The 21,884-nt window shown below is 44.7% G+C and overlaps 1 protein-coding gene and 1 non-coding gene across 2 annotated transcripts in view; one reads left to right on the top strand and one right to left on the bottom strand.

Annotated features, from left to right (window-relative positions):
* The window catches only part of Kazn (kazrin, periplakin interacting protein), a 502,475-nt gene that overhangs the window by 329,982 nt on the left and 150,609 nt on the right, over positions 1-21,884 (bottom strand). The window lies entirely within an intron of this gene.
* Positions 1,810-1,913, top strand: LOC138838469 (U6 spliceosomal RNA). The gene has a single exon (XR_011375608.1). It is a non-coding gene; the product is annotated as a U6 spliceosomal RNA (small nuclear RNA).

Genomic DNA, 21,884 nt, shown 5'->3' on the forward strand with positions numbered 1-21,884 from the left:
AATGTTGTTTTGATTTGCATTTCTTTTATGGCTAGGGAGGTTGTGTCTATTGACCATCCTTCTTTCCTCTTCAGAGAAGTTTCTCTTTAAGTCTTTAGCCCACTTATTTATTGGACAGTTGTTTCTTTGAAGATTTGTTGTTGGGGGATTTAATATTTTGAGTTCCAGGTATATTTTAGATATGAGACCCTTGTCTGATGTATGGCTAGTGAAAATCTTCTCCCAATCCGTGGGCTTTCTATTGATCTTGCTAGCTATGTCCTTTGCCGTGCAGAAGCTCTGCAATTTCATGCAATCCCACTTGTCCAACCTTTCTTTGATTTGTTGTGTTTCTGGGTCTCTATTAAGAAAATTTCGGCCTGTGCCAAGGAGACCTAGGATTTCTTCTATTCCATCCTGTAATGTTTTCAGAATGTCTGCTTTGACTCGAGGTCTTTGATCCATTTGGAGTTGATTCTGGTGCAGGGTGATATATAAGGATCTAGCTTTAGTTTTCTACAAGTAGTTAACCAATTTTGCCAGCACCATTTACTGAAGAGGCTGTCTTTCTTCCATTCTATTTTTTTAGCTCCCTTATGGAAGATTAGATGGCTTTAAGTCTGTAGGTTCATTTCTGGGTTTTCAATTCTATTCCATTGATCCTGGGGTCTGTTCTTGTGCCAGTACCAAGCTGTTTTGATTTTTATGGCTTTGTAGTAGAGTTTGAAATTTGGTATTGATATTCTTCCAGCACTGTTCTTTCTGTTGAGGATTGTTTTTTGCTATTTGGGGTCTTTTATTGTTCCATATGAATTTTTGGATTGCCTCTTCTATTTCCTTGAAGAATGAGGTTGGAATTTTGATAGGTATCGCATTGAATTTGTAGATAGCCTTAGGAAGTATTGCCATTTTCATGATGTTGATCTTTCCAATCCAGGAGCATGGGAGTTTTTGCCACTTTCTAAGTTCTGTTTTGATTTCCTTTTTCAAGTTTTTAAAGTTTTCATCATAGAGGTCCTTTACTTCTTTGGTTAATTCAATTCCTAGGTATTTTATTTTTGTGGGGCTATTACGAATGGAGTTACTTTCCTAATTTCAGCCACACTTTTCTCATTGTTGGCATACAGAAAAGCCATTGATTTTTGAGGGTTAATTTTATACCCTGCTACTTCGCCAAAGTTTTGAATCAGCTTGAGTACTAATAATCTTAAACAATCATAAAGCCATTAGGAATAAGAGCCAACCTTATTGAAAGCTTTTTTTTTCTTTTTTGGTACTAATACTAGGGCTTGAACTCAGAACCTAGGCACAGTTCCTTAGCGTTTTCAGTCAAAGCATGGGGCTCTACCACTTGAGCCAAATCTCCATTTCTAGCTTTTGTGGTAGCTAATTGGAGGAAAAAAGTCTCAAATTTGTGTGCCTGGGCTGGCTTTGAACCTTGATCTTTAGGTCTTGTCGCTACCGCCTCGACCAGCAAGGAAGACGCGACACCGGACTCTTCTCTCTGCAGTTTATTCAGGACCTTTGAGTAATCTTCTGACCCCCAACCCCGGGGAGAATTCCCCACAGCCTTAAGTACCCGCTGGGTAGCCAACCCTGATACGCCACGTGGGAACCACCAATAGGTTCAGGTGCGCGGAAGCAAGCCAGATTCTTTGCCTTAGCCATATAAGGAGTTGTTTACCACCGAGAGCACTCGCCATCTGGAAGGCGGAGGGCGGAAGCCGGCGCCATCTTCCAGGTGCGGTCTCTCGCAGCTCTCTACAAGGTCTCAGCCTTCTGAGTAGCTAGAATTACAGGCATGGTCGACTGACAGAAAGACAACTGATTGCTTGCTTCTATGACGCATGTATTAAAACCAAGAGGACACTGAGAAGATTCGCCTGGCCCTGCATAAAGATGACATCCAAATTCGTGAAGCGTTCCACGTTTTTTTAAAACAAACTTCAGGAAATGGGAACAAAATTCCCACCCCCCTCTCTGTTGTTATTTTTGATTTCTTTCTGTCTTGTTTACCTGTCTCTGAGAGGGTAAGGAGAGGCACAGAAGTGGAGGGACAAAGGGTGAACAAATGCAGGAGTGGTACTCGCTAGACACTATGTTGAAAATGAACTATACAACTTGTTGGTGGGGATGAGTGGGAAAAACAGGGAGTGAGGAAAGGGAGAACACTGTTCAAAAACAAATCATCTGACTTCTGTAACTGTAACCCCCCTGTATATCACTTTTATAATAACAAAAACTTTTTAACAGGAAGGCAACTGACTCTGAGTGTGTATGTATGTGTGTGTGTGTGTATATATATATATATGTATGTATACATATACATATATATTCTAGAATATTTCCTCAATGAAAACCACTTCTAGACCTTGCATATCTGGGAAAACTGTATTGCTGTGCTATTTTTCCTCCCCAAACCATATTGCCATGTGCCTTTCCATTCCATCTATTTCCTTGGGATACAAGGAAATGAAGGAAGCAATGGAGCTTGGTGAGCGGGTGCAGCCACATTTCAGGGGCTCCGTGAGTTTGGTGTTGGTGGCTGTGGCTACTCCGCCAGATCACAGGTGAGTGCCCTGCCCTTGTCCCAGGCATGGCCGGCCGCCCTGCTCTGTGGCAGGGAAGGCTGCTCCTCCGTCCTGTTCCCTGAGCTCAGGGCTCAGGGATGCCTGGGGCACACGAGATGTTCTGATCTCACCCGCTCATCTGTGTTCAAAGTGAGGACTCAGCTCTTTTAGCTGTTCTACCAATGTTTGCTGAATTGAATTTCCTGCCAGCCTGTCACCTTCGTGACAGACGCTTGGAAAAGTGGTTTAGTGTCCTGGAACTCTTGAACACACTGTTTGGATCAGGACTGGGATCAGAGAATGGTGACACATTCTGAAACATGGGCTCTGTGTCCTCTTAAAGATACAGTCCATTCTAGCTTTCTGTTGAATATGCCTGAGATAAAGCCACAAGATTTTACACACGGACCCAATGAGGTACTCCTTTAGCAGCTCCTCCCTTGTCCTGGACTCCATTTGGGAAACTGAGATAAACGGCCTTCAATGAGCACACTGTCTAAAGGCATGTATCTGATCTGACAATCGCAATATTTGTAACAGGTACAAATGGAAAATCTGAGCCAGTGTCTAATCCTGCCTGGCATTGCCAGGAAAGCAATCTGGAAGGATGAATTGAGGAAATGGGAAAAGGAAAGGAATTCCAGGTAAGGGAACAGCATGAGCACAGTCATGAGGTGAGAAATATGAATGAGTCATGAGGTGAGAAGACTCAGAAGGCACTGCATGACAGATAGATGGTGAATGGTGGTTGTTTAGTGAGTGGATGGAGAGATAAAGGGATAGATAGATGGATGGATGGATGGTTGGATGGATAAATGGGTGGGTAGATGGATGGATGGTTGGATAGATAAATGGATGGATAAATGAATAGATGGATGGATGGTTGGATGGGTATATGGATTGATGAATGGGTGGATGGGTAGTGAATGGGTAGATGGATAGATGGATGATAGATGAATGGATAGATGACAGATGGATGGATACATAGGTGAGGAAATAGAGGAAATTATTAAAAGCCCAGGCTCTAGACCCAGATCAATCCCACTTTGTACCTTACAGCTGATGACCTTCTCAAAGGAGAAGCCAACCTTAAGAGGCCTCAGTGTCTTCAACTGCAAAGTGGGCTGTGGTATTTGCACAATCACACAGAGACAGAAGTCATGAGTATGGTCCATCACCAGGGCTACAACACAGAACTCACATTCACCTCTAGAACCTCATGGTACCCGTTTGTCACACTCATTCTCTCTCATCATCTCTCTCTCTGCCACTTAGTCACACACTGTTCTTAAGTCTGCCCCAAAACCCACTGAAAGAGGGGTGACAATGGCTCACACCTGTAATCCCAGCGACTCAGGAGGCATATGAGATATGAGGATCACAGTTCAAAGCCAACCTGGATCTGAAAGTCTAGAAACCCTCTATTTCTGATTAACCACCAAAATTCTGGCAGTGGAGCTGTGGCCCAAATGGTAGAGTACTAACTAGCCTTGAGTGAAAGAGTTAAAGGACAGTGCTCGGGCCCTGTGTTCAAGTCCCAGTACCTGCACAGAAAGTGAAAAACAAAACAAAGTGAAACAAAGATAGGTATATCAAATGTTTGACTGTTTTATTTAATGAAGAGGAGAGATGACGCAGTGTGAGAAATGCTATAAACTATTCAGCATTTCAGTTTCTGTTAGCCATAATCCTGAATTCCCTTTGATGGCTTTTTTTTTTTAAATATGGGGAGGGCTCTTGTGAGGATGTGTGAATAATTAAACTTTTCTGAACATAAGCTGGAAGGAACTCATTTCACTGGCAATGATAGGAGAAGGGAAAAGAAAGCCCAACGGACATCTTTTTTAAAACTAAATAATTTTGTGGATTTTTTTTTTTATCTTTATCTTCTCAGACAGTCTGAGAAAGTAAGGCCGACTCCTCCAGGCAATGCTCAGCCTTTTGTGATTTGATAAACTCAAACAGAGGCAGAAAAACTCAGTGAGGTTGAAGCTTTTTTCTTTCTTTCTTTCTTATTTTGTGTCGGTCCTGAGGCTTGAACTCAGGGCCTAGGCCCTTTCCCTGAACTTTATTGCTCAAAGCTAACACTTAAAGACACAGTTCCACTTCTGGCTTTTGTTTTATTTTGTTTAGTTTTGTTATGAATGGTTAACTGGAGAGTAAGACTCTCAAGGACTTGCCTGCCCTGTCTTGCTTCAAACTGCGATCCTCAAATCTCAGCCTCCAGAGTAGCTGGGATTATAGGCATGAGTCACTGGTATCCAGCTGGTGATGTTTTTGGTTTGAACATTTACTTCACATTCTCTTCCCTAGAAGCCACCAGGCAGGTGCTTGACTTTTCCATCATGAAGAGGAGTCAACTGACATTTCACAAGTGCAGCCATCCACAGCTTGGCCACCCTTAGAGCCATGTGAGAACTCCAGACCTGGTGCCCTACTCGCTGCTTGATGGAATGCTTTAGTCCCAATTCCCTTCTCAGTGTTATTTATTGGGTGTACTCATTCCCCCTTTCCCTCGTTGGCTGACAGCTATTGATTTCTGTGCACAATGGTGCCCCTGGCCTCAAACAGTTTTGCAATTTCTTCCCTAATTTCCAACTGAACTTTATCATTCCTATGCTTGGCAGGGCCCCTCTTTTGTTCTTGGGGACATGAATGGATGGTTCGGTAAATGGTGTGTCACGGAGTGGGAGAGACAGGAGGGCGACCTTTATTAGATTAAATATGTTTTTTTTCCACCTAGTTGCTCTGTGACATTGTGCAATGACCAGCAGAAGGTAGACAATAGGGAATGAATTGTATGTAGCCAAGAGCTTCCCAAAATTGTCTTGGTAATTACTTTGCTTGATATAGCAATAATTGCTGACAATGATTTCCTATAGATTGTAACCATTAATACATCAATGCAGAAAGGACATATTCAGCTTGCTTAAAAGCTTCTGAAGAAAATGACATCGCTCCTGGAAGCGGGCCTCCTCAGGAACTTCCAGACCCAAGTCTCAGCTGAAAGCCTGCTCTCCCTGTCATGCAGGGGACCTTGGGAAGAAGCAGGGTAGAAGAGGATCCAACATGGGTCGAGGGGGGGGGAAAGCAGGTCAGGAGTCTTAGTTTAATGTCCTGTAGGATCTGGTTCCTGCTGATTTCCTTCTATGCTCTCCCTTGTTCTTCCTTTCCAGCCCCAGGAGCCTTCCTTCCTCAGTTCTAGAAAGCTTGCTCCCAACTTAGAGAATCCCCTGTGTCTGGAATGTTCTTTCTGAAAAACTACTATTTATTTATGTTGCAATGGAAATATCACCAGCCTGGAAATACCTAGCTATCTCCCTACCCAGGAAAATCCCTGTCTCTTTCTCTGTCTTTCTGTCCTGTGTCCCTATGTCTCTTTGTCTTTCTGTGTGTGTGTGTATGTGTGTGTGTGTGTGTGTGTGTGTGTGTATCTGTCCTTCTCAGTCTCTCTATTGCTCACTGTCTTTCTGTCTGTCACTGTCAGTTTCTCTCTCCTCTCTGTCCTTGTGTCCCTATGTCTCTTTGTTGTTTTCTCTCCCTGTTTCTCTATATCTCTTTTTCTGTCTCTCTGTCACTGTTTCCTCCCTCTCTCTTTCCCTCTCAAGATTAGCTAGTACATTTCTCCTACTTAAATAAATAGCCCAATATTCAGACCAACGTTTTTCTCCCAAGAGCCTGAAGGATGGACAGCTCATGACTGACCAGCCTAGCCCATCGGATGGTGAACGTAGCCTGGTCAGCTTTGGTGTGTACTCCTCTGTGCTGAGTTTCTCTTCCTCCTGCCTTCTTCCATGTGTGTGACTCAATTCCCTGACAGCATGGGACTCAATTCCCCCACAGCTTCTTGCTGTCCCCACACGCCAACGATGTGTTTGAGGGCATGGGAAGGCTGCCTGGAGTCCATCCGTCTAGCTGACACCCCATGTTCCCTGTGTCTACAATTCCCGTGGTTCCAAGCAGGGCTTTCAAGCTGTGCTATCTGTCTTGATGCAGCGTGCATTCTTATTCTAGTCATTGTACCTGGCCAGACACTTCTCAAGTCTTCAATTTACGAATTATGTAAGCGATTGGGCTTAAAAAAGAACTTGTTCCTATAAAATGGCCAATAAACAATAGCTTGGCCATTTGACATTATAGCCACCAGACTTGCTTATATTCCTTCCAAACAGTGTTCACGCCATCAGCGCCATACCATCATCCAGTTTGTTCCCAATCATGACACTATGTCTTGGTGTCTTTACAAAACAGGCATTATTCAAAGCCTCCCTGCCCCGCCCCCCCAAAAACAACATGGAATGCCAACAAGAAAGAGCAAACCCAGCAAGAACAGAGAAAATAGTCACTTAATCCTGTTTGTTCCAAATCTTCTGGAGATATTTGTAGAATAAGGTTCAGAATTGTTTTTTGTGTGTGTCTGAGTAACCTACTATTAATTCTAATGAGAATCCAACAACATTAACTCTTTTCAACAAATGCCTGGTCTCTGCCGGGACTGGCACTGGAGACCCAGCACCATCTCCCTTCCTGCGTCTGACAGCACAATTCATTATTGCCATCCCACAACCTGGAAGGTTTTTTTTTTGCAACGTGTTAATGCCTCAGAGGATGGCAAATAACGCCTCCGACAACCTGGAGAGTTGCTGTTGCCATCTTCACTGATAAATTGCCCAATTTTCTTAGCAAATTCAGCAACAATAACGGTTTTCTGCTAGCAAAATAACCTCTCATTTGATACAGAAAAAAAGAATGGGAGGGAATGGAAAGGAAGGGTAGAGGTTTCATAACTTCTACAAAACCAACTTGCTAGTGTTTACTTTGTACTCTGTGGAGGAGGTGTGTGTGTGTGTGTGTGTGTGTGTGGTTTTCTTTCCATTCCTGTTAAAAAATGCTCCACTTTACTTTCAGCAGAGTGCTGTGTCTTTGGACTGCTGGCTACACAATTTTGATAGAGAAGATGGTGTCTAATTTCATTGGGGGAATGTTAGTAGACTTTTTCTTTGGTTTGCCTGACACACATCCCCGCATCAGCTCATAGCAACAGCTCACTTCGTACGGCTATCTGTGTCCTTGCGTTCAGTGGAACACGTTATGGAATTTGCTGCCTTTTCCTTGTTTCTGTTTCTGTTTCATTGTTGGTTTTTTTTTTTCCCAAGTAAAGGTATAGATGAACGGGAGCTATCTGCTTTCTACATTAGCTATCAACTTCCACCAAAGATGAAGCAAAACAAATAGAAAGAGGAAAGTCAGCCATGGACTTTTGATGTGTTGCAAGCTGGAATACAAAGGCAAATAAAGGTAACATCAAGAGCCATCACCAAGAGGGGACCCCCTGACCAACTGCTCCCCACACTGCCCCTCAGGGAGGCCTGGGCAGGCAAAGGAGAGACCTGCAAATTATCCAAACCACTAACAGTTGGACTCTGAAGCTGAAGCCATTTTCCAGTAAAGCAAAAGCTGATTTTCTCTGCCTCTGGACTTTGCAGGTTCACTCTTCAATCTTCCTGGCTAGCCCCGATTCACAGCGAAGTCTAATTTCATGCTGGGCAGGTCCCTGGCTTCTTCCCAGCTCCCCCTCAAGAATGGACACTAGGCAGACACACAGCTATTGCATACTGCAAGATAGCACATAGGCCGTGCACCAGAACGAAGGATTCCTGAATTCAGACTCTATTGCTTGCAAGAGGGACAGCTGATCTCCTTGTGCCTGGTCTCTCCATCTTTAAGAGGCTTAGCATCATTCCTGGTTCATAGGGTTTCACAGCTGAAGGGAGACTGGTTAGGTCAAGGGGCGGGGGGAGGGTGCTGGACACAGCAGGTGCTCCAGGATGTGAGATCACATATTCCCGTTCCCCATTTCCCAAAACTCAACTTAAGAATATCCTACTCATCCTGGGAGTTAAAAAAGAGTATATATATTTTAATACTGCAGAAAGTCCTGGATAATTAAAACACAAACCTAAAAACAATACAAATCCTTCATAATTCATTTAGTTTTGCTTTTTTTTTCTCTTGTGGATATTGAGGATAAGAATCTTACAGATCTTCCTGCCGGGACTTGCTTCAAACTGCCATTCTCAGATCTCAGCCTCCTGAGTAGCTAGGATTATAGGAGTGAGCCACCAGCACTGGCTTCCCCCGCCCCCCCACCCAAGAAAACATCTAACCTAAGTTGACCCAATACATCTGTAATGGGCTCTTACTTTTTGCTTTTTTTTTTTTGCCTAGTCTTCAATGTAGAATTTCCTACCCACTGTTAGGCCATATTGTTCTGGGGAAGATAAAGCAAACTGCCTCGGAATCTGTATCAGAGTATGTGATTTTTGTGTGAACATGAACCCAATGAGACTCAACTCAGGGTAGTAAAGAAAAGCAACTTGTTTTCCATTAGAGTTGTTCAGCCTAAAGTTTCCAAGAGCCATGAGGAGAGGCAGAAACATGCAAGTGTGCAGCTAACACTGAAGAAAGTGTAGGTGAGGAAGATGGTTTTGAACTCCTGGATCCAACTATAGTTAATATAAAACTACCTTTTGGCTTTTTGCATACACGAACTAAGTCTTTCTTTTTCTACTTTTTTTTAAGTCAGGCATGGGGCCTGAACACTGGGCCTGGGCACTGTTCCTCAGTTCTTCAGCTCAAGGCTAGCATTCTACCACTTGAGCCATAGCACCACTTCCAGCTTTTTTTGCTTACGTGGTGCTGAGGAATTGAACCCAGGGCCTCATGCATGCAAGACAAGCACTGTACCAGTGAGTCACCCTCCCAGCACTTTTTTTCTACTTTTTAAGCTGTTTGCATCTATGAATCTAAAATGTTTCACTTATAGACTGCACATAGTTAGGTCATTAAAAAAAAACCTCTCACACTGTTGATCCTTCTGCTCTTTGATTGGAGTGTTTAATTCATTTGCATTTAATGTAACGTTATAAGCATAATTACTGTAAATAAAGTAGGATTTACACCTGCCATTTTGTGATTTATTATCTGTATTTCTTATGTCTTTTATAGACTCTGTTCCTTGATTTCTGACTCTTTTTGTGTCAAGTTGACATTTTCTGTTATTCTAACCTTGTTATTTCTCCAACAATATATGTGAAGATATTTTCTTAGTGGTTGTCATGGGGATTGTAATTAGCATCTTAATGTAAGACAATATAAGTCAAACAAGTGTTAGCTTAATCTTAATAGTAAACAGAAACACTACTTCAAATAAAGTACCATTCCCTCCTTTGTACAATTACTGTAATACAAATTACATATTTACATATCATAAGGCATTGATAGTTTTATCATCATTGCTTTATGTGGTTGTCTTTTAAATTAGATAGGAGATAAAAAATAAGTACAAAAATCCATTTTTGCTGCCTTTTATATTTGCCTGTGTAGTTACTTTTATTGGTGTTCTTTTATTTATTTTCTTTCTCATAAAAGCTTGATGTTCAGTTTTCTGGAACACAAAGAATCCCATGTGACACTGCATGTCAAAAAGGACATCTATAGAAAACTGACTTTTCACTCCAGGGACAAAGACATCATTTTTATTATTATCATCCACCAGATACTCCTTATTTGAACTAATCTCTTATCTCCTAATTTGGGAGAGAATTTGAATTATAGACCAGTTAGCTTACAGATGAAATAGATTCTTTCTCATTCCTTCTGTTGAGTCTAATTGCTTTCTCCAAGACCAGGCTGGCCCTAGAGACTCACTTAATAAAATATGACAGAAATGACACGGTTCTCTGAGACTAGGTCTCAAGGAAGCCTGTGGCTTTGGCTTGGCATTGTGGAATGTTTGATCTGGGAACCCTGAGCCACCACACCATTCCTACCTTGTGTCTTCCATGCCGGGCTGTGGAAGGCACATGTCGATGATCTGGGGTGAGAATCCAACAGAGCCCAGCCCTCCAGCCATCTCCACCAAGCACCACACTTTGGATTGAAGCTGTGTGGAGCCCGCATGTTAGCTTTTCTACTGGCACATCAGCAGCTGACAGACTCTTCTGATGCTCTTTTCAGATGCCATGGGAAACAGAGAAATGTCTATTCAAGCCTTGTTGATATCCTGACCCACTGGCCACAAGCTATTGTACTGCAGTGGTGGCATTTTAAACCATGGGTAGGGTGCACACTCTGCTATACTGGAAACTTCTTTTCTACCAGGACTCATGTGCCAGTCAGGGCCACCCAGGCAGGTAATGAGAACAAACGACTGCTCTGGGAAGGGCAGAGGGGATGATTTATGATTTATGCAAACCAGAGAGTATCTGTCATGTCTGGAGAGGAAGCTCACTTTGTTGCCCTGGGGGACCCACGTCTAGTATTGCCAGACTTTTTAAGAGCAGTTGGGGTTTTCATGTAAAACACGTATTTATTTCTGCACTCTCTCATAAGCCAAGTAACCCATGTGGGTGGGCGGTGCTGTCTCCACAGCTTCCGGTTTGTGAGCTGGGCTCCGTCACAGGTGATTGGCAGCTCAGGGGGGAACAGGATGTGTTTAGGTCCTGCTTCGTGCTGATGTCACAAAGCCCCCTGGAGTCTACGTCCTCCTCTCCTCCAGGTCCAGGGCTTTGATTCCTGCCCTGCTCTGCTTGGTCAACACAGAGATGCTTCAGACACGTGAGTCAACTGGGATTTCTTAGATTTAACTGTTATAAACCAAGACCTCGCAAGGGCCTCCTCAGACTCTCAGAAGGAACTTTCCAGAACCAGCAGGGCTGCTAGTTACAGCTCTGGGAAGGCTGGGGTCACCATGAGACAGGGCTAGGAAAAATATCTGCCAGAGCTCCTCGGAGGACAGTGGGACTTTGATCATGTTAATCTGTGTGTGCTATTGTTATTGGATTTGTCTCCCATTTTTATGGGGGGGCACATAATTCGAGCCCCTGCCTCAGCCCTTCAGAACTTGTTGGGGGTGACATACTCAATAATTTGCTTAGTTTGCCTGTCTCTCCAGACGTGACACATGCACTCTGGTTGGCAAGAGCCCTCCCTTCCCTTGAAGCAGCAGCACGCATTCTCATTCATCACCTGTCTGAGGCTGGAAGACAGGAAGTACCTTCACAGAAGTAAGTATGGTAAAGAATCTCGCTCTTGCCAGAGGGGTGTGTGTGTGTGTGTGTGTGTGTGTGTGTGTGTGTGTGTGTGTGTGTGTGTGTGTGTGTGTGTGTGTGTGTGTGTGTGTGTGTGTGTGTGTGTGTGTGTGTGTGTGTGTGTGTGTGTGTGTGTGTGTGTGTGTGTGTGTGTGTGTGTGTGTGTGTGTGTGTGGTATGGTGTGTATGTGGGTGTGGTGTGTAGGGTGTGGGTGTGGTATATATGGTGTGTGTGGGGTGTAGGTTTACAGCTTCGTGCTACCTCTAGATGGAATCCTGGTGACCACATCTCAGTCCCTTGGGAACTTAATGTAGTGTAGTCCCTCCCCTCCCCTCCCCTCCCCTCCCCTCCCCTCCCCTCCCCTCCCCTCCCCTCCCCTCTCCTCTTCTCTCCTCTCCTCTTCTCTCCTCTCTTCTCTTCCCCTCCTCTCCCCTCCCTTCTCCTCTCCTCTCCTCCCTTCCCTTCCTTTTTCCTCTCCTTCCTTCCCTTTTCCTCCTCTGTTGCTCTCTAGCTCCCTCCTTCTCCTTCTCCCTCTCCCTCCCTCCCCCATTTTCTCTCCATAGAGAAGAACTACTTGGTGTTTGGTGGAACCATGGGAGCACAATGGTACCTGAAGCTCAGTAATCCCCAGGTTTTGGGGCACCCCTGGCTGACAGCCATCAGGGCAAGGCCCCATTTGTGCCTCGGCTCTACCCAGCCATTCAGCACCCCTGGCTGCCTGAACTGGCTTTGGGTCTTGTTTTGGTGCCTTCAGTCCAGGAGAGGACATTAAAATAAACCACTTCCGGCTGGCGTGTGGTGATTGTAAGGCGGTATTCCTTGTGGGAATTTTGAACCCAGGAAAAAAGGGACAGCAGACCCTGTTGCTGGATCCCAGACATCAGTGAGGCTGCAGGATTTCCTTACAGACAGCAATGACCACTTCCACCAGGCCCAGAGCTGGCCCGAGCATCACTGTGCCGTGACAGGGGTGGCAGATGGCAGGCCACATCAGGTGGCCAGGCTGCAGTGAGAAGACCATGACATTGGGTCCTGGTGTTCCGCGCTTGTTCTGCCCTTGGTTCGCTGCACGGCCTCTGGCAAAGTCTCTACCACACCCTGGCCAAACTCAAGGATGTGCTGTGCCTCCGTGAGATCAGATGAGTCAAGAATGTTCCTGGAGAACCACGAAGATGTCATAGAGAAAAGGAAATGCAGGTTGACCAAGCTCCACTCCCCAAATCCGAAATCCAAAATGCTCCTACCTCCATAACTCTCTGAGTCCTGAAAGGCCACGAGCAGAAAGAAGATCTCACGCCATAAAACTTTGTTTGGTGCATGAAATCACTAAATTATTAAGTTGTTTTAAAAAATTACCTGCTGGTGTAGTTATGAAAGACAAATTTTATGTTTGAACATGGGTCCTATTCTCAAGATCGTTATTTACGCCCAGGTAAGCATTCTGCAATCCTATAAATAAATAAAGAAATCTAAAAAAAACCCCACCTCTGGTCCGAAGCAATTCAAGCACAACCTGTGTGTGTCTGTTTTCCTTCAATGGCCCTGTGTCTGGTATTCTGCAAAGTGGGTCTTGGTGAAGAAGGGACTGATCGTCTTCTTCATGCGTCTTGGCATGTGGGGTAAAGAGGTGTCGGGGCAGGGTGTGGAAGGACATTAGGGAGGAGACGGTAGGAGAGGAGCATTCCTTTACCTCAGTGAAAAAGGGCTGATTGGCTATCTACAGGCCAGGTACAGCCCCCAGAACAAGGCCCAGGCCCTTGTTACAGCCCAAGATGCTGCTCCTGTGTCAGTGCTCTTTGGAGAGAGAGGAGAGCCAGACAGAGAAGCCAACAGAACAAACTGCTTCAAGGCAGAGCCTCACCAATGTGCTCTGGCTTAAGGGTCCTGCCAGTTGGGCTTGGGGCAGCCAGAAGGACCTGCACACTTGGCATGAAAATGAACAAGGCCTCAGACCAGGCAGAAAGGCTGAGGGGCAGGCTGGTGAGACAGGAAGGCTCAAACATCCAGCCTGGGGTTCTGTTGGAAAGACAGAAGCAAGACTATGTATCATGGGATCTTGGTCAGATGGTGTCTCCCAGTGAACAGACTCCCCTTACTCTCTACCCCATGTGTCCATGTTGTAGTAGACAAGCAACCTTGTTGGTCCTTGGAGGCCAGATACTGGTTCTGCCATTGCTGAAGGGTGCTGGGCACCATCTCCTGCTGTTGCTTAGTGTTGCCGGTGAGTTTCTCTAGTCACCCTTCTATGTGTGCCTGTGGCAGACACTATTAATCGATTGTGTCATGCTTTCCCCCGAGCTGGAACTCAGCCTCTATGTCTTTCGTGACACGGCAGTCTAAGGCAGCCAATAACAATTGATTGGGATTGGTATAAGAGATTAAAAAAAAACCCACCCACGATGTGACATCTTAACCTAAACCTCTTCTCCCTGTTAATGTGAGTAGGGAGAGAGTGTGCAGGTTGGCTTTCATTTTCTTCTCCTTGCTTATGAGGTCTGCTTCATATGAATCAAAGATCTGGGGCTCACTGCAGAATAACACACAGAAGAAGTTAGAAAAGAGACCTCACTCAGGTTGGCACCCTCACGCCCCAGTCCATGTGAGCACAAGCTTGCATGCACACACTTGTACACACTAACTCCCATGGCAGCCGGAGGCCTGGGATCACTGGGAAGTTTACAGAGGAACCTGCTGTCTGGGAGCGGGGGCAATCACATACCAGGAGTGCCTGTTTCCCTCCGGATTTAAGCTAAGGAAATGGGCCACAGCCTGGGAGAGTCCAGTCACCAGAGCTGCTAGGCAGGAAGCAAGAGGCAGGCCACCCAGTTTGACCAGGGTTTGGGGGGAGGAGGGGAAGGTTCTGTAGCACAAGTGGGGTTGTTATAGCAACCGTCTTCCTTGGGTTGGGATTTTTCAGAGTTGGCCAATTTAATACCCTTCACAGACTGAGATGCGATTTGGGGGTTGCTTCCTCATTCATGTATTAATTTATCAAATAAATATGGATTGTATGCCCACTAATCACCCAGCCAGGTGCAGTGTAAGAGAGACCCCCCCCCCCCATAGGCTGTCAGGGGAGATTGAAACAAACTTAAATTGTCCTGAACTTTGATGAGGTCCCAGGGGAAGTTCAGGAACTTATATTTATATGAACACATAACTGGGCATCTCATAAAGAGTTTTCAACTCACTGTTTGTCCTGAAAGTTTTTATGGCAATATTCATGTTTTTGAGCATCTGTTGTGGGGCCTGAACTCTAGGCCTGGGCACTGTCGCTCAACACTTCAGTTCAAGGCTAGCCACAGCACCACTTCTGGCTTTTTATGCTTATGTGGTGCTAAGGAATTGAACCCAGGGCCTCATGCAATGCAAGGCAAGCACTCAACCACTGAGCCACCTTCCCAGTCCCACAATATTCATTTTTAACTCTACTCTTGAGAGACAAGACCAATACCCAGGACCCAACCAGAGGAAGACTTGTATTTGGTGAGATTGTTATCGGACTCCTGGCTTGTCATTCATTCAACAACCATCTACTATGAGTCATTCTAAATGGATCTTTTTTTTTTTTTTGCTGGCCCTAGGGCTTGAACTCAAGGCTTGGGCTCTATCCCTGAGCCTCTCTGTGCTCAGGGCTCGTACTCTACCACTTGAGCCACAGCTTCCCCCCACCCCTTTTATGTGGTACTAAGGAATCAAACCCAGGGCTTCATGCATGCTAGGCAGGCACTCTACCACTAAGCCATATCCCCAGCCCAACTGGATCTCTTTCTTCTGCACCAACATTTGAGTTCAACAGAGCTTACAGAAAGGCACCATTGCAGATGCCTAGTCCCTTACCCAGACCACTAGTTTGAGTAACTCATCATATTTGCATGACTAGCTCATTCCTAAAGCATTCTTGTACTTAAAAAAAGCCTTAAGCTGTCCCTGTGAGATTGGAGAGAACATGAACTACTATTATTAGATGTTTTTCATGGACTAGAACGGAACAGGTTAGATATACTTAGGGAATTGTTGACTCTTTCAGATAACTGTTCATGTTGGCAGAAATAAGCAAACATTCTCAATCTTAGTAGAAAAAGAGAACTTGGTAAATTTCCAAGACAGGAGGCCTTGACATCTTTGAAAACAGCACTGAACACTGGATACCCTCATTTACCGAACACAGCCTCCACGAGGGCCCTGGCGGTGGGCACCTCCACTCCGTGCCTGTGTTTTTCCCTCCCATTCTGGCACTGCATTTTAGGGAACTTTGGCTCTGTCTTGGCCTCTCTCTTCTTGGATGGCTGTCTCTGGGAGACCTACTTCTTAATCCTGACCAGATTTGTGGAAAGGCCCAGGAGGGGGCACCGAGCCTTCCTACCTCTAGCCCAGTTGAGCCTCTTGACAGATCCCAAGCCTAAGGCATCTATCTAAGCCCCTTGTAGATAGTGGAAACAATGCATGGGTATTGTTTTAAGCCACTAAGTTAGAAGGCATGTACAATACAACAACAGATAACAGATACACACCTTTCTATTTTCTTCTAAGATCAAGTATCTTAGAATCCTCACAGCCCAGAGGAGACAGGACTCTTATTTATTTTTTTGTGAGTCATGGGACTTGAACTTAGGGGTTGGGCACTGTCCCTGATTTCTTTTGCTCAAGACTAGAGTTCTACCACTTGGAGCCACAGCTCCACTTTCTGGTTTTCTGGTGGTTAATTGGAGTTAAGAGTCTCACAGACTTTTTCTGCCTAGGATGGCTTTGAACTGAGATCCTTAGATCTCAGCCTCCTGAGTAGCCAGGATTGCAGGTGTGAGCCACCAGCACCCAGCTAACTCCTTCTATTTTACACCAAAACACAAAGAGGAACCAGTGATTTATTTGTCAGTGAACCAGCCTCAATAATGTATTTGCCCCATAGCTAGTAGGAGTCATTTATGCATGTATTCAGTCAAGAAATAATCACAGGTTCCTTCTTAACTATAAGAAAGAAGAAAGACGGTGCCTGTTGAGTGGGAGAGAGATAAATACACACGTACTGGCTCCTGACGATTTTGGGAATTCAAAAAATGAAGGGAATAGCATCTGTGTCCTTCAGTAGTTTATTGGAATCTTGTAGAAGAGAGAAACAGGGATAAACAGGGAGGATATTCTCAGCAGAGAACTGGAACTTGATATTTTTATGTCAATGGAGTGGATATATGGTTGGTGAAGATACTAAGTGGCATATAAAATATAAACTGTTAAGTGTCTTTTCATCATTAGAAGAAAACTATTACAGGCATTTCTTTTAAATGTTCTCTAGATTTCCATGACTTACTAAAAAAACACTCAATGAAACAAAACAAAATGAAACAAACAGAAATCATCAACCAAACCCTTCTGCTTTCATTCTGTGAGGAGGAACTTAATACTTCCTTCCCAGCCCCCTGCTCCACAATGAGAAAATTAACACCAAATATCTTAGTTCTGTAAGGCTCCACAGAAGACATTCTTCTTATCTTTATCTACCCTATTATCCAGTAGAAGGCAAGGGCTCATTGCACTTGGAATATTCTAGAACCTCACTAGGACACTGTTTTGAAATTATGTTCTATAAAATTGATGTCTTTGTTGGGCATGGTAATAGTTTTATGGCATTCCTTTCCTCCCTCTTCCCTCACCCTCTTCCCCTCTTTCCTCCATTTTTCTCTGGTCTGGGCTTATGATAGATAGGCTACTTGAATACAGAATGTACATGGTTGAATGCTCTTGACATCCTTGGTAGATCAGATGTCTCAGACTAAGCACTTTTATTCTTAAGACTAAATCTGGTGTGTGCCATGTGGTAGTTGTTGATGTTATTGTTTTTAATTAAGTTGTAATTGAAAATTTGCACTCTAAATTATTACTTTTATACTGTGGCTTTAGAGGAACACTTTTAACAAGTCTCATAATAGAGAAATATTTTTTTCTACTCTTATCCTATCAAAAGGGGAGAAATTAAAAGCAGACTAAAAGAGGTGCACATTTAGAAAAGGTTAGGAATCAGAAAGCATTTACTCCTGGCCTGCACTGCTCATTATCATTGGTTGTCTGGCCCTTGTAGGCATTTAAGTCTGTGACCCCGGTGATGGGCATCAGGAAAAGATTTTTCTTGAGACTCTTGGGTGCCCCTTGCCCCCCACCCCACGCCCCAAAGGTCCATCCTCCTCCAGTTGAATTTGGGCTGATTGTAACTCAGCTGGAGCAGCTGCACAAGTGAGGAAGAGAGCTTAGGGTGAGTGTTCACAAATCTGATTGGTTACCGTGCACCAGTGCCACTCTGCCCTCCATTCCACTCTCCACTCTGCATCCTGCCTCTGTCCCATGCCAGTTGACCCCTCCCCAGAGCCCTGTGCAGCCCCAAGTTCACATCCCAAAGGTCCACTGGGATTGATTCCTGGGACTGGGGAGTTTCTTGACTGTTCTTGTTGCTCAGCTTAGACCATGATTAGGTAAATGAATTCTCTTGGGTCAAAGAAAAGCCGTGCTTGAAAGAAGAGAGAATGACATGAGCTCCTGTGACCAGATGTGTTAAAGAGATGCCTGAGTTTGCCAGAGGTTCTAGGAAAGTCCTTCCAAGGAAGGAAAAAAGAAGCTCAGAGGATGTATGCCAGGGCAGGCTTCCCAGTGAGACAGGTGGGCACCAACTACCTCTGCATGGCACACGGGGCAGGGTGAAGTAATGGACACATGAACTTTCTGTATTTGCTAAAAAACAGATCTGAAGCCAGATGCCAGCGGCTCACACCTGTCATCCTAGCTACTCAGAAGGCTGAGATCTGAGGATCACAGCTTAAAGTTGGCCCGGGTAGGAAAGTGCATGAAACTTAAAAAAATGGTTATTTATTTAAAAATTTTCATTGCTGTAATAAAGGTGATATACAGAGGGGTTACAGTTACATGTCAGGCACTCCTGCATGAAACTCTTATCTCCAAATAAATACCCAAATGCCAGAAGTGGAGCTGTGGCTACACACACACACACACACACACACACACACACACACACACACACACACACACACACACACACACCTAGCAGATACGAGGAAATTTAGCTCAGGGGTAAGGTTGTTGTCTTGCATGCAAGAGGCCATGAGTTTGATCCTCAACATTACAAAAACAAACAACCACAAAACTAATCAGGGAGCCAAAGGAATATTGTAATAAGAGATAAAACACGGATCTGTCTTGTTTATTTCTCAAGCTCTAAAAGCTTAGTCCTATTCATCAGCCAGTGTAATTTAATATAAAGGAGGGAGACTTGAAAAGGAAGAGAACAAGATCAGTAACTATGGCCAGATATCGAGTGCCAACAACACAGCAGGTACTTTCCCTGACTTGCCACATCCAACCAGGCAGGAATTGCTTCCCTTTCCCCCATTAGGAGGGAATTTACTTTCCCCTTTTCAGAGAACAAGACTCCAAGGCATCAAAATGAAGTGTGCATTTCCACCAAGGGAATAATGGAGATTCAAACAAGGGGAGGCCTGTGGCATTCATTCATCTGTTCAAGTCACTCTCCCCCTCCCCTTCCCTCTTGACTTTCCTCATCTACCTACTGCTGAGGAATGTCTACTGTTCATCTTTCAACCCAGATCGATTTTGCCTTCTGGTCAACCTTCCCTCCGCCATCCACCGGCTCTGACATCTTCCTCCAGCCACAGTAGTGTTCCAAGTGCCCAATCTGTATCTGTCTGTTACGTACAACTGAGCACTTTATTATACTGGTAGGATACGTAGAGATCTGCCTTAGTTCTTCATCACGTTTTGTAGGATGTTATGAATTTTCAGCTTCTCCTGTGCAGGAATGGTGTCCCATATTTTCATGGATATGTGGCATGTATGCTTTTGTTCTCTATGTCTGTGTTGCCTTCTCAGGCAGTATCCTTACTTCCTGAAGCATCTGAAGCATATCAATTATCCTGAAGCATACCAATTCTTCACTTATGAATGGTTCTGGGGAGAAGGCAAATTGTGGATAACAGCCCTGCAATTGGAAAACAGAAGAAATGGGTCCCTGGTCTGTAGAGCATCTCTGTATGGGCAGAGGTGAGCCCATCACCTAAGCTTAGCTGGTTGGATGCTTCCTTCTGAGGGCTAGTCATCACCTGTTGCCATGGCGAAAGGCCCACCAGAATTTCTTGCTTTGAAGTCAGGGTTGGGACTCCTATTACTTGATCTTCACTGTGATCGATCTTGAATCCTGCTCAGTTCTAAGCCTGGCTCTCTAGAGTGAGGGTTAACTTTATGTATCAACTTGACTGGGTTACAGGGTGCCCAGATATTTGCTTAGACATATTCTGGTTAAGACTGTGAGAGTATTGTTGAGTGAGATGGACATCAAATGGGTGAATGGAATAAGCAGCCTTCCCCCATCTCCTGAGAGTCTAGATTAAGGACTGGAGGTCTGAGAAAAGAAGAGACAATGATTTCTGAGTGTCTCCAAGATGGAGGATCCTCTTCTCTTGCCCTTGGGTTTGGATTTGGAGTTAGGAATAGAACTCACACACATATGTTCATCTGGTTCCTGGGCCTTTGGACTTGAACTAGAATTCTGCCACCTTCTCTCCTGGGTCTCTGGGCTTAACAACTGTAGATTTTGGGGGCTTTTCAGCCTCCATAATCACAAGTATTTACAATAAATTCCTTATTCTCTGTCTCCATCTCTGTCTATAACTAACACTGTGGTCTGTCTGTTTATCTCTCTTCAATTGGTTGGTTCAATTCTTTCAATTGGTTCTCAGAACACACCTGTCCTAACACATCCAGCCCACTTCCAGCTCTGCAGGTTCAGAGACTCCATGATCTTGCAGTTTGCTTTCAGTTCTGTAACTGTACACTCCCTCAAAACACTAAACTCTTATCCCAGCACAGATTCACTAGTAAGTCTGAATCTGGCTCACATCTTTTTCAGGGACTAATAATATTTCTATTGGACACATATGATGGACATCTGTATGAGCTATGACCCCATGCCAGGGCCTAGGCCTCTTGAGGGAGCCAGAATTGTGTTTTGAATAACACCTGGGGTGAACAGCAGCCAATCTTCTTCTTCCCACACTCTCCTTTCCAAGTCCAAGCAGCCCACCCTGCTTCACCTGCACTTAGTACCTGGGGTTTGTATGATGTGGAGATGTGGTGTTTGGATCGTTTTCATGCTTCTGCACCTGCCATAACAATGACTGGACCTTGTGGCTGCTCCCATGTGTGTCTATCCTAAAGTCACAGCCCCTTCCTCAAACCCAGCAGAATTGCAAGATGAGGCCCGAGGGATGGCGGTGGGAATGGATGGGAAGGAAGGAATATGGATGGAAGACTAGGAGATAGTTGCTGCTGGGGTGGGGGCTGCCCTCTGCCCCATATCTCCTGGATGTCTGCTGTGGCTAGAGCCTGCTGTGGCTCCTATTTGCATGAGAGACTTTACAAATTGGAGGCAGGCACAAAATGATAAAGCTTTCCCAAGGGAGGCCATTAAGAGTTAAACTGGGCAAAGTTGTTTTGCCTGTGATTTCACTTCAAGCTGGAAATGGATCCCATCTTTAAAAAAAATTTTTTTTCCCAAGCTTAGAGTCAGAGGGGGCTCATTAAATTCCACTTACAATTTTTTTTCCAAGTGCATTTGAAATATTAGAGATGAAGCCAAGGAGGTTGCATCTCTCAGTAGCCACCTGATGCTCGAACAACAGCTGGCAGGATGCTTGCTGGCCTAGACGACACTGTAGTTTCTAGGCAATATAGCTAGAAGATCACCCAGTTCCATGTGCCGCTGGTCCCAAGTGGGATTCATCAAATAACCCTCACAGTATTTTCTGCCTTTGCCAATTGCCTCCTGAGAAACACCAGTGCTAAGGGGAACAGCTCAGTGCCCTGACACCTCCTGGAAGATGTCTGTGTGCACAAATCATTTTGCATCATTTTATTTAGAACAAGGTCTCTAGTCCCACAGCCTATGAAGCACGAGCCCTGGTCCCCACTCCAGGGAAGAGGCTTTGAGCTGAGGACATGTGTTAAGAACATCCCTCTAAGTTCCTGAGGGTGGTGGCTTAAGATGCTTGGTTTTCACTATGATCTGTCTGTCTGTCTGTCTGTCTGTCTGTCTATTTGACTCCACATTTCTCCCTTCTGTGACCTCATTGTAACTCCACTCAAAGCCTATCTCAGCCGAAGAATGCTCTGAGAGACTGGGGTTACCCTCTGACTTGAGGGGGCACAGCCAAACATGCACAC

The sequence above is a fragment of the Dipodomys merriami genome, unplaced genomic scaffold (genome assembly GCF_024711535.1).
Source record: "Dipodomys merriami isolate MVZ:Mamm:240054 unplaced genomic scaffold, mDipMer1.0.p SCAF_28, whole genome shotgun sequence".
NCBI classification, from domain to species: Eukaryota; Metazoa; Chordata; class Mammalia; order Rodentia; family Heteromyidae; genus Dipodomys; species Dipodomys merriami.